The sequence below is a fragment of the Arvicanthis niloticus genome, chromosome 27 (assembly GCF_011762505.2).
Source record: "Arvicanthis niloticus isolate mArvNil1 chromosome 27, mArvNil1.pat.X, whole genome shotgun sequence".
NCBI lineage: Eukaryota > Metazoa > Chordata > Mammalia > Rodentia > Muridae > Arvicanthis > Arvicanthis niloticus.
In genome coordinates this window covers 23,664,319-23,675,895 of record NC_133435.1, presented here as the reverse complement: position 1 = coordinate 23,675,895, position 11,577 = coordinate 23,664,319, and the positions used below count along the sequence as shown (strand labels likewise).

Below are 11,577 nucleotides of genomic sequence, written 5' to 3'. Positions count from 1 at the left end.
ACATTGTTAACAACAATAATGGTTTTATTTATTTTGAAACTGTTATAAGATAAAGTTATAAGATGTTATAAGACAAAGTAACTAGTAATTGTGTTGTAACATAAAATGCTCAGTGTAAGAGAAATGAAATTAAATGGCATATAAAGAAGGAAAGTCAATACAAATATTCATCGTAAGTCTGACATACTTTATGATAAAGGTCCCAAAGAAGTTAAGAACAGGGGCTAGAGAAATGACCGAGCAGTTAAGAGCACTGTCTGCTCTTCCAAGGGACCCAGATTCAAGTCCCAGCATCTACATGGCAGCTCTCAATTGTCTGTAACTCCTGTTCCGGGGGATCTGACACCCTCAAGCAGAGATGCATGTAGTCAAATCACCAATGTACATAAAATAAAAATAGTTAATTAAAAAAAAAGAAGTTAGGAACATACAGAGCTTATCTTAGCTATGTGTAAAAACATCATAGCCAATGTTACCTAAATGGGAAAACCTGAGAGGATTTCCTATGAAATCTCAAAATGAGGCAGGGTGCCAGTGCTCTCCACCCATTCATCACCGAGCCTGGAGTCTTAGAGAGAGCAATAGAACAAGAGCAAGAAGGAGACGAGAGAGAGAGAGAGAGAGAGAGAGAGAGAGAGAGAGAGAGAGAGAGAGAGAGGACACAAGTAGGAAAGGAGGAAGTAGAAATATCCCTCCTCACAGAGGACATGACTTATAGCCAAAAGGACTCTCAGACTCCACCGAAAAAGTTCTGCAGCTGATGAGCATTTTCAGTAAACTCACAGCATAGAAAATCAACCTAGAAAATCCAATAGCTTTCCCATGGAATAACACATGTGGTGAGCAGGAAATTGGGGAAATATCCCTCTTACACTGGCTCCAGAAAGGAACAGAACCTGGGACCACAAGGAGAGTGAAGCTGGTACATCAACTACAAGATATTCTTACCAAAAATAATTAAACATGAACGGGGTCAACAACTACATCAGTGTCTAAATGAGGCAGTTTTGTCCCCAAGGCACATTAGACAATGTCTGGAGGCATGTTTAGTTGTCACATTGCTGGGGAATGCTAATACATAGTAGGTAGAGGCCAGAGCTACTGCTAATGACAGGACACCCACAAAAAAAAAAAAAAAAAAAAAAAAAAAAAAAAAAAAAAAAAAAAAAAAAAACCCACCTGAATTACTAATGGCACCATAGTTGAAGGTCTACTTGGATCTATCAGTCAGTAGGAAATATAGGAACCAAGATGCATATCATCCAAATGGAATCTTCCTTGAGTCTTTGGACCTTGCTCGAGTCTTGAATCAACTTGTAGGTATATATGTATGACTCAGAGAACTTTGAATAATGACAGTATATTAAAGTGATTGCTTTTGTATGCAGTACTCATTGTTTTATATGTAGTGGGGAAATCTTTATCTGTACTTAGAACTAGACACTGAAATATTTACAGATGGAATGACTTGATATCTTGATGTTGTGGTTTGGATATGAAGTGTTCCCCAAAAGGACCATATGTTGTTGGCATTTAGCTCATTAAGAAGTGATTGAATTATAAGTGATCTGAACTAAGCAATAGATTAACCCATTGATTAGTTCATACCTGATAAGACTATTAGGAGACATGACTTCATTGAAGGAAGCGGGTCACTGAGTGTAGGAGCTTGGCGAAGAATCTCTTCTCCCCTACCCCTTCTGACTGTCTGCTTTCAAGACACCTTAACAGGATCAACCCTGCTCTTTCATGTAACCCCTGTCACAGTAAGCCTGTCTCACCATAGACCCAAAAGAATGAATCTAAGTAACTATAGACTGAAATTCAAAAATCATGAGCAACAACAGATCTTTTCTCCTTTACAGTGTCTCAGGTAGTGACAACTACCTGAAAGACTAACACACTAGGGTTTTGAAATGGAAACTTTAAAGGGTTCTTTGTAAAGTCAGCTGTGTTGGATGATGTTTTGTTGGGGCAAACACATGAAGGAACATTTCATTGAAGTGGAAACAGGGGAAAGGCTAAGGCAGACTCGTGAATGAACATTCCCTTGAAGCAGACACAGGAGAGAGGATGTTCTGCTAAAGCAAGCATGTGAAAGGACATGTGATGAAGGATTCTTTGCTAATGACACGCATGTATTGGTCTGCCTTACATTTGGTAGTTGAGTTCCCAATTTGTATGGAGTCCCATTTGTCAGAACTCCATAGAGAGAAATAAACCAAAAATCTTCTGGTGGTATGCTACAGCTTCTTGCTGTTTCTGTGGACTTGGGCTGACTGGCAGAGTGGTGTCAGCTGAGACAGACACACGTGCTGAGGCAAGACCTGTGCAGGACATGTAATGTTTGGAGAAATGTAAATAGGACTTGACCACAGTGGCTATGGCTGGCCTAGGCTTGTTTACAGAGCTAGCTGTTTGACATTTGTTGATCTAGAGTCTTAGCTGATCTTCACTGAGAGAGGCACAGCTGAGAACTTCTCCTTGTGTGTGACCCGCGCAATCGTCTCGCCAGCAAGAACACATGCGGAAACACCAGGATCCTTCTGCAGCAAGCTTTATTGCAATAGAGAGAGGAAGACCCCGAGCCCTGAAAAGGCGCTGCCTATATACACCCTAGAGCAGTGTGTTCACTTCTAATTGGCTGCTTGCTCATTACCTCGTATTACGCCCTGGGTTGGGCAGTGACTTGGCGCACTTTCACCACTTGCACATGAGCAGTCCACTTATTACTTGCGGGAGCACCGGATGCCAGCGCCATCTTGTATGGTAAACGTTGTCACCGCTCACCGCGGCTCTCTACATCTCCCCCTTTTTGTTTTATAAAGATGGAACTGCCTTTGGCCTATCTAGCGCGGCACCAATCAAGATTTGAACTCAAGCCTGATCAAGCAAACTCCATCTTGGGGGAATAAGTGATCAAGAGCTTACAGCCCGAAGAGTCTCCCTTACCCTACCAGGTGCAATGGAAACAAGTCCTCTGGGTGCAAGGGCTAAGGGGATGTAAAGAGGAATTGACACCCATCCCTGTGCAATGGAATATAGTTCTCAGGAGTGCAAGGGCTGTCAACCTACTATTCAGGTACCACAGTTATTCAGGCAAGGGCTGGCTGGACTTAGACCTCTCATCGACCCAGTGCAATGGGCTGAACCCTTGGGGTGCATCGACTGAGGGTCTCAGTCATCAGTTACTTTCTTAGCATAGATAGCCAAATTTCAGGGGATGATCCTTGTTCCAAGGCTACGAGTGCTTGGGCAATAACGACCTTGTTACGTTTTTGTTGGGCTCTGAGTTTGCAGACCAAGCATAGCATAAGCACTAATGCACAACATAGGGCTGCACCAAACAGGCCTACCCCCACCCACTCTTTAAAGAAAGAAAAGGCTGAAGAAATCCAGGAGGAGAGTCCTTCAGTCAATGACAGGTCCACTCGTGTCGAGTTGATGGCTATTACTGCCATTCTTAACTTGTCAAGGGTCTCATCGAAGCCTGCAGACCAGTTACCTGCAAGATACAAAGCTAATTGTCTGGACAAATTAGCTGCTCGGGTATAATTTTCATATTGTACACTGGTAATGCAAAGCGCTCCTAATTTCCTTTCACATCCTAATTGGGCCAGCTGGAAAAGAATATCCAACCTTTCCTCCACCAAGTCCAGGCGTTGATTGACAATCATCAGCCCACCCTTCAATTGGGCACTTGTTGTAGTTTGAAGATTGATGGCCTCTGCCACAGTGGCAGATAACTGGCTAAGGGCTGTGTCAGTTTGGACTGTGGTATACATGGAAATTCCGGCAGCAGTCGCGGCAATAGTGCTGACAGAAATGGCTGTTATGATAGCTGCAGTTATTCCAAAGTCCCTTTTTGTCTAAATAAGGACAGGGTAGATGGAGTCTCTATGGGGACAGGAATCCATTGTGGTACTCTAGCTACCAATGCACGGGAAAACCGTTTTGAATCCCAGCATTGTGACATCCAACAAGTTTCATTAGTACAATTTTGAAAAGATCCATTAGTCAGAATAAACATAAAGGGAGGATAAACACAGACCGGGGTGGGCAAATAATCGGTCTGATTAATTATGGTTTTATTGAGCCCAACAACTCTCGTTGTGGAATTTACAACTTCATAATAACTTAGAGAGGTGTTCTCCTTTTGTGTAAAATTAGATATCAAAGTAAACCGTGACTTCCCGGCAGAACCACCTTGGAGAAAACTCAGGGGGTTAAGATCAGTGCAACCACCATTAATCCCACAAAGTAGCCGTTTATCAAAGGGATTCATCCTTAGGCTTTGTAAAAAGAGTCCCTGTTTCATGATATGCTCCTCCCTTGGGTCAGCCAACATATTGGGAGAAAAGGTAAAGGTTTGAGCCTGATCCGCCCAGCGAGTGACAGGGGATTGACAATCTGTCCAGGGTGGAATAATACCTTCATCTTTCCCGATACAAAAGGGAGCTAGTTTTGGCTGGCGAGGGTGATTTCTGTCAGTAAGACTGGAAGACAAGAACGTGCCATTGATCCAAGTGACTTCATACCAAAATCGGGTTTGATAATACCAAATCTCATAGGGTTCATCATTTTTGGAGGTCAAATTTATCTTGTTTGAGTTAACCATGCCCCGCTGCTTAAGATCAAACAACCCCAAGGCTCAGTTTGTGAGGCTCATACACTCACCTGTACCATTATTTTTTAATTGAAAACACAGGGAGCCTTGTTCCTGAAAGGAATGATTCTCACCTAGTGGTACCGAAAATTTATCATATGGAAGATATGGCAAATCCAATGTCTTATTAGTTGTAAAAAAAAATTTTGGGAAAACCATCGTGTCATGCCTAACAGGCATGGACTTTGGAAAGGCAGACAATATTGCCCATCTTTGTTCACTCTCTATAGTAGGAACCCAATTTAGGAGAGTCCAAATGAGAATTGAGAGCGTCTGCAGATGAATCCTTCGGGGGGTCATCTTCAGGTACCACGAGTTGCCATGTCAGTCGCTCTGGCAGCCAAAATGGGTTGTCTTCTTCCTGTGGAAAAACACAAACAGCTCCCCTGGATCTTATTAAAATAGGATCCGGGCCTTTCCATTGACCAGTCAAGACATCTTTCCATTTGACCATCTCCTTTGGCCTGTCAGGCTCTAAACAGTGATGGTCAGCCGCCGTATGGCCCTGACTGTCCAGATTTTAAAAATTAAGAGTAAAGAGTGCTATAGAGATGGTTACTCATGGCACTGAGGGTAGAGCCTCCTCGACTCCCCCTTTTTGTTTTATTAAATAAGACTTGAGAGTGCGATGAGCCCATTCTATAATGCCTTGTCCTTGAGGGTTATAAGGGAGACCCGTCAGATGGGTCACCCCCATTTGGCGACAGAATTGTCCAAACTTTTGAGAAGTGTTAGCTGGTCCATTATCAGTTTTAAGGATTCTAGGCTTTCCCCAGGCACTCCATGCCTCGAGACAATGTTGAATAACATGGGCCGCTTTTTCTCCAGCTAATGGAGAAGCAAATATAATTCCAGAACAAGTATCAGTGGAAACATGTAGATATTGTAATTTGCCAAAGGATGGGATGTGAGTAACACCCATTTGCCAAATCTGTAGTGGCTGGATTCCTCGAGGGTTAATTCCAACATGAGGCACAGGTAAGAATTGACAGCAATTCTGACATTGAGTCACTATATCTCTAGCCTCTTTTCTAGTTATGTCAAATCGACGACGTAACGTCTCAGCTGTCACATGAAATCTTTTATGAAAATCCAATTTTGGCGAGAGGGTAATTGCAATCAACTTTGTGGCTCGATCTGCCAGAACATTTCCGTGGGACATGGGTCCCGGTAGGCCGGAGTGAGCCCTAATATGTGTAATAAAAATAGGGAATCTTCTATTAACCAAGGTAAACTGAATCTTTTGAAAAACTTCTACAAGTCTACTGGATGTCCTAATTGGTCCAGCCACTTCTAAAACTTTAATTGCGTTTACTACATAAAAGGAATCTGAAACAATATTTAAGGGACCTGGAAAAATTTCCAGAACCTCTAACACCACTAAACATTCCACAATTTGAGGTGAGGTTTCATGGTATTGTTTGGATGTGACTTTGTTATTAACCACATAAGCACCCACTCCTGTTTTTGACCCGTCTGTATAAACTACCACTCCATCTAGGAGTGGTTCCTGAGATACAATGCATGGAAATACAATAGCTTGAGTTAAGGCAAATTGTAAAATGAGATGTTTGGGATAGTGATTATCTATCTGACCATTAAAGGAAGTGACCAACACCGCCCAAACATCAGAGGTAGCAGTTAATATTTGGACTTGATGGGCAGTATATGGCACTATTAAAACTTTAGGTTCCCTTCCAAAATGGGTAATAGCTGCTTTTAGCCCACGAAGGGCAAGCTGAACAACTGCATCTGGATACCATTCAATAATCTTTGCAGGAGAAGCATTGGGATGAATCCATAACAAGGTCCCATCCTGCCACAACACAGCAGTTGGTAAGTGTCTAGTTTTAAAAACACATAAGTCAAAGGCTTTGGTTTCATCTATGCGTTTTAGCTGGGCATCTTGTAAGGCATTTTCTACCACTTGTAGGGCGCGGCTTGCAACCAGTGTTAAGGCTCTTGGCGAGGAAATATGAGCATCCCCTTCCAAAATATCAAACAAAGGTTTTAATTCAGTGGAGGGAATTTTGAGGAATGGTCTCAACCAATTTATATCACCCAATAATTTTTTAAAATCATTCAAAGTGTGCAAATGGTCTCTGCGAATCTCTAATTTCTGAGGAACTATTTTTTCTGGGTAAATAACTGTCCCTAGAAAGGAGCCAATTTCTGAAATTTGAACTTTCTCAGTAGCAATATGCGGGCCCCTTGTCCCAGGGTTTTGAGCAATAAAGGGTATGAGGTTTGTAAAACAACTAACTCCTTATGGCACATAAGAATGTCATCCATATAATGGATCAGTAACAAGGAGGGAAATTGTTTCCTAACTGGCTCAAGGGCCATTTGTACATACAGCTGACACATGGTAGGGCTATTGGCCATGCCTTGAGGCAAAACTTTCCACTGATATCTTTTGTCTGGTTCAAGGTGATTAACAGCAGGTAAGGTAAATGCAAATCTTTGCCTGTCTTGTGGGCATAAAGGAATAGAGAAAAAAACAATCTTTAATGTTTAATAATCCTCCATTGCTTAGGTAAAGCAGAGAGCAGAGGTAGGCCTCGTTGCATGTAGCCAAATAGCCACATCTGTGCATTAATGGCCCTCAGATCATGGAGAAGTCTCCATTTTCCTGACTTCTTTTTTATGACAAAAATAGGTGTATTCCAAGGAGAGGTGGAAGGCTCTAAATGACCAAGCTGTACTTGTTCTTTAATCAGCCTTGTAACAGCTTCCAATTTCTCAGAGGATAGGGGCCATTGAGGAACCCACACAGCCTCCTCCATAAGCCAGGGTATGGGCATAGAACCCTCAATGGCAACTAGGGAAAATCCAAACCTTGTCTTCCTGTATTACACTCTTGTGAGATTGGGCTTAACCTTCCTTGTTCTTTTCTGCCAAGGCCTTTTCCTTCCTTATATCCCATCCTTTTCATAATATCAATAGCTTGTTGAGAGTACTCACTAGTTAATGTTAATCCTAAGTCTTGTAAGATGTCTCTTCCCCAGAGATTAACGGGGAGAGGAAGCACATAAGGTATAAAGCTTCCTGTTTGACCTTCTGGAGCCTGCCAAGTCAATGAGCGTGAACTGACTGCGGGGCTGGCATCATATCCCAACCTTTGTAAGGAGTGGGACAATTGTGTAACAGGCCATGCCTTAGGCCACCAATTGGAGGAAATAATACTTTTATCAGCTCCTGTGTCTTCCCCTCTATCATTAATTGCAAGGTGGGTCTAGTTTTAAGGTCAACTACCAAGTGAGCGAAGTCAGTTCCTGAAGAACCAAGCCCATTGGCGCCTCTAGGCACCCCGGTGGATGGGAAACAATCATACAAACTTGGAAGGACAACCAATTGAGCAATCCTATCCCCAGGAAAGATAGAAAATATGCCTTGTGGACAAGAGCAGAGAACTTGAAGTTCCCCGGTATAGTCTTGGTCTATCACACCAGGATGAACCACAAGCCCCTTCAAGGTAAGAGAGGAGCTACCTAGAATAAGGCCGACACTTCCCTCAGGCAGGGGACCTTTAAAATCAACCAGGATAGGCTGCACGCCCACATGTGGCATTAGTAAGAATTGGGAGGTGGAACGGAGGTCCAATCCTGCGGAGCCTCTTGTAGCTCTGTGGCTAGAGGTGTCCTCCGGTTGCTGACTTGTGTCCCATATTTTTGGGGGCCCTGGGATCTGGGTCCCGGAAACCCTTTTTTTTTTTTTTTTTTTTTTTTTTTTTTTTTTTTTTTCTTTTTGGAATACCTTCATCTCTTCCCACTGGTGGGGATCATGTTGAATAAGCTTTCCTTGAATATCTCTAACTGAGCGACACTCATTAGCCCAATGATAACCTTTTCTGCATTTGGTACAAAGCCCTGGAGTTCTTTTTTGCGTGGAAGCACGACATTCTCATTTCAAATGATCCGGTTTGCCACAGTTATAGCAGACTTTACGGCCGCCAGGACTTGGGCGGTTTTGGCTTTGTAAGATAGCTGCTGCAAGGCCGGCATTAGTAAGCGGGCCTCCAAGTCCTCGTCAAACCTTTATCCAGTCTGTCAACCCTTTGCTTCTTCTAGGGGTAATGACTGCCTTGCACTCTGGTGAGGCATTTTCATATACCAGTTGTTCTATCAGTGGTTTAACTCGCTCCGGGTCTCCAAAAATCCTGCCTGCTGCTTCTGTCATCCTAGCCACAAAGTCTGAGAATGGCTCTTGGGGGCCTTGTAATATTTTCATTAGGTGTCCCCCGGCCTCACCTTTCTTTGAGAGGGCTTTCTATGCTTTAATAGCGGCAGCGGAGATCTGGCCGTATGCTCCCCAATCGTAGTCTGTCTGATTATTAACAAACTGTCCTTGCCCTGTTAACAATTCAAACGTCCACTGTCTTTGATTGTCTTCTGCATTGGCGTTGACCCTTGCCTGTACTTGAGAAGCATCATGCCATAAGGCTTTCCATTCCATGTACTGTCCCATATTAAGGAGAGCAGCTTTTACTGTATTTTGCCAATCATTCAGAGTCATTGCCCTAGTGGCAAGTCTCTCAAGCTGCATAACTGTAAAATTAGCATCAACTCCATACCTATTAACTGATTCAGCAAGTTCCTTAATAGGGGCATATTCCACCGGTGCATAGACGCGACCTCCCTCCACATCCTCGAATACCGGAAAGGCTTGTGATAACTTTCTCTTGTCTCCCTTTGAAAGGAAGGAGTCTGAGCCGCACTTCTCCGCATAAGGCGGAGGGGCGCTGGGGACGATAGGACAGGAGGGCGCAACAGGCTGAGAGGCCGTGCGGTTCCTATCTCCTGTTTTCTTTTGCTTTCGATTTTGCAGTGGCGGCCGCTCATCTGTATGGTACCTTTCCTCCTCATAGCAGGCTGCCTCTTCATCTAAGTCTTCCTCCTCAGAGGGGTCTAGTTCCTCCGACTCAGAGCTATCAAGCCCCAAGGCCTCCAGTTCCTTCACCGGATAAAGGGGTTTCCTTTTCAGAGCCTTTTCTCCCTCCTTACGACTCTCTCCCAGGGCGTCCTTTCCCTTACCTTTTGCTTCCACAGACTGGGCGTCTTTAGAAGGGTCTGTTTTCTTAGATAGGCCTTTTCTTTTTCCTTTGTGAGCGCTCAACCTTTTACCCCGCTCTGTTTCTGACATGCTGTCTTGTAACTCCTCTAATACCCCCTGGCCAGCCGCAACAGTCGAGCGGCATTTCTCATCCTATAAACACAATCTCACTAGCTTCCACAGTGGTCTAGTTCCAGGCTTTAATTTCCCATTCTGTTGTTCTTTAATCAGATCACCCTCCAATTTGTCCCAGGAAGCGAGCATCAACGACCCTGAACATATATACCAGGGCGCCACGCGGTCGACCTCCTTCACAAACCCTTCCAACGTTTTTGTAGAAACTTTTAATTCATGCTGTCGCAAGAGCGATTGAAGCGCCATGATCACCGAATGTGAAGCTCCCATATTGCTCTCTTATCTACGAGAGAAGCTGACACACAGAGAGGGGCACCATGGCTTATCTACATCCGTCTAACCGTGCCCAACGGCGGCAAGTCTTTTAACAGTATCCTTTATGGAAGCAGAATGAAACCAAAAGGAAGAGAATGAGTGCTACTAAAACCAGAGGGAATGCTACAACTGCTCCTGCCAATTGAGGAGAGATGGGACAGATAACCCTCAAGACCAAACATGCCTCTCAGAGCTTACTGTGCTCAGAGCTTACCTTAGTCCTGCAGTTCTGAATCCTCCCTGCAAACGGGGGTCTCCTCGGCGCCTGCGATGTTGGGTACCCGGGTTTCGGCACCAGCTGTGACCCGTGCAATCGTTTCGCCAGCAAGAACGCACGCGGACACACCAGGAGCCTTCTGCAGCAAGCTTTATTGCGATAGAGAGAGGAAGATCCGGAGCCCTGAAAAGGCGCTGCCTATATACACCCTAGAGCGGCGTGTTCACTTCTAATTGGTTGCTTGCTCATTACCTCGTATTATGCCCCGGGTTGGGCAGTGACTTGGCGTGCTTTCACCACTTGCACATGTGCAGTCCACTTATTACTTGCGGGAGCATCGGATGCCAGCGCCATCTTGTAACGGCAAACGTTGTCACCGCTCACCGCGGTTCTCTACACTTGTGCTCCTCCCTGGTCCCTCCAGCTGACTCATGCTGAGGCTTAGGCCTAACTGTCTCTGCTAGGTCGTGCCCCACCACTGCTGATTCATGTTTGCTATCCAGATTACCAAACTGAACTGCTGGTGTATCCGTGAAGTGTTTGTGAGTGGATTGAGCCACCGCTACTGACCTGCCAATTTCCAGACAACACAGACAGGAGGCACTCTAAAGAACCTTTCTAAACAGGTTCAACCCCCACCTCCATTCCCTATCATTTCTTTTCCACTACTTCTGGTGGGGAGCAGGCTAAAAGGGAAGTTAAAGCTGTTAAGAACCATCATTAAAAGTAAGCTTTGAAAAAAATTAAAATTACAGGGTTTGCTTTTAAACAATGTGTACAGAAACAGGGAGGGAGGTGGCAAGGAGAGGTTGAGATTGGTCATGATCTGATTGTCACTGAACGTGGATGATGAGAACAACCTCTACTTCTGTGGATGTCTGAAAGTGAATAATTACAAATAATATAATATCTCATGTATTACACTTCACACAGTATATATTGTAAGCCTTTGTAGTACGTAAGACATAGAGGGCATTACCTGTGAAGTGGGGAGCTGCCCAACATTCTGGGTTATTGCTAGAAGTAACAAAGACACAACACATAATCCTTAGGCTTCTGATTTTCAATACTATGAGAGTTGCTCTTCCAGTTTTCCCACCAATGAACTCTTAAATCCAGGCTGACATCAGTACTTTCTTTCTGCTCCATCTTTACCAGGCCTTAACTGAAACCCCCATAATCCCATATGCTT

At 44.1% G+C, this 11,577-nt stretch overlaps 1 pseudogene; it reads right to left on the bottom strand.

Moving 5' to 3' along the window:
- Positions 1 to 5,062: 5,062 nt before the first annotated feature.
- LOC143439541 (igE-binding protein pseudogene) lies at positions 5,063 to 9,808 on the bottom strand (annotated as a pseudogene).
- Between the last annotated feature and the right edge of the window lie 1,769 nt (positions 9,809 to 11,577).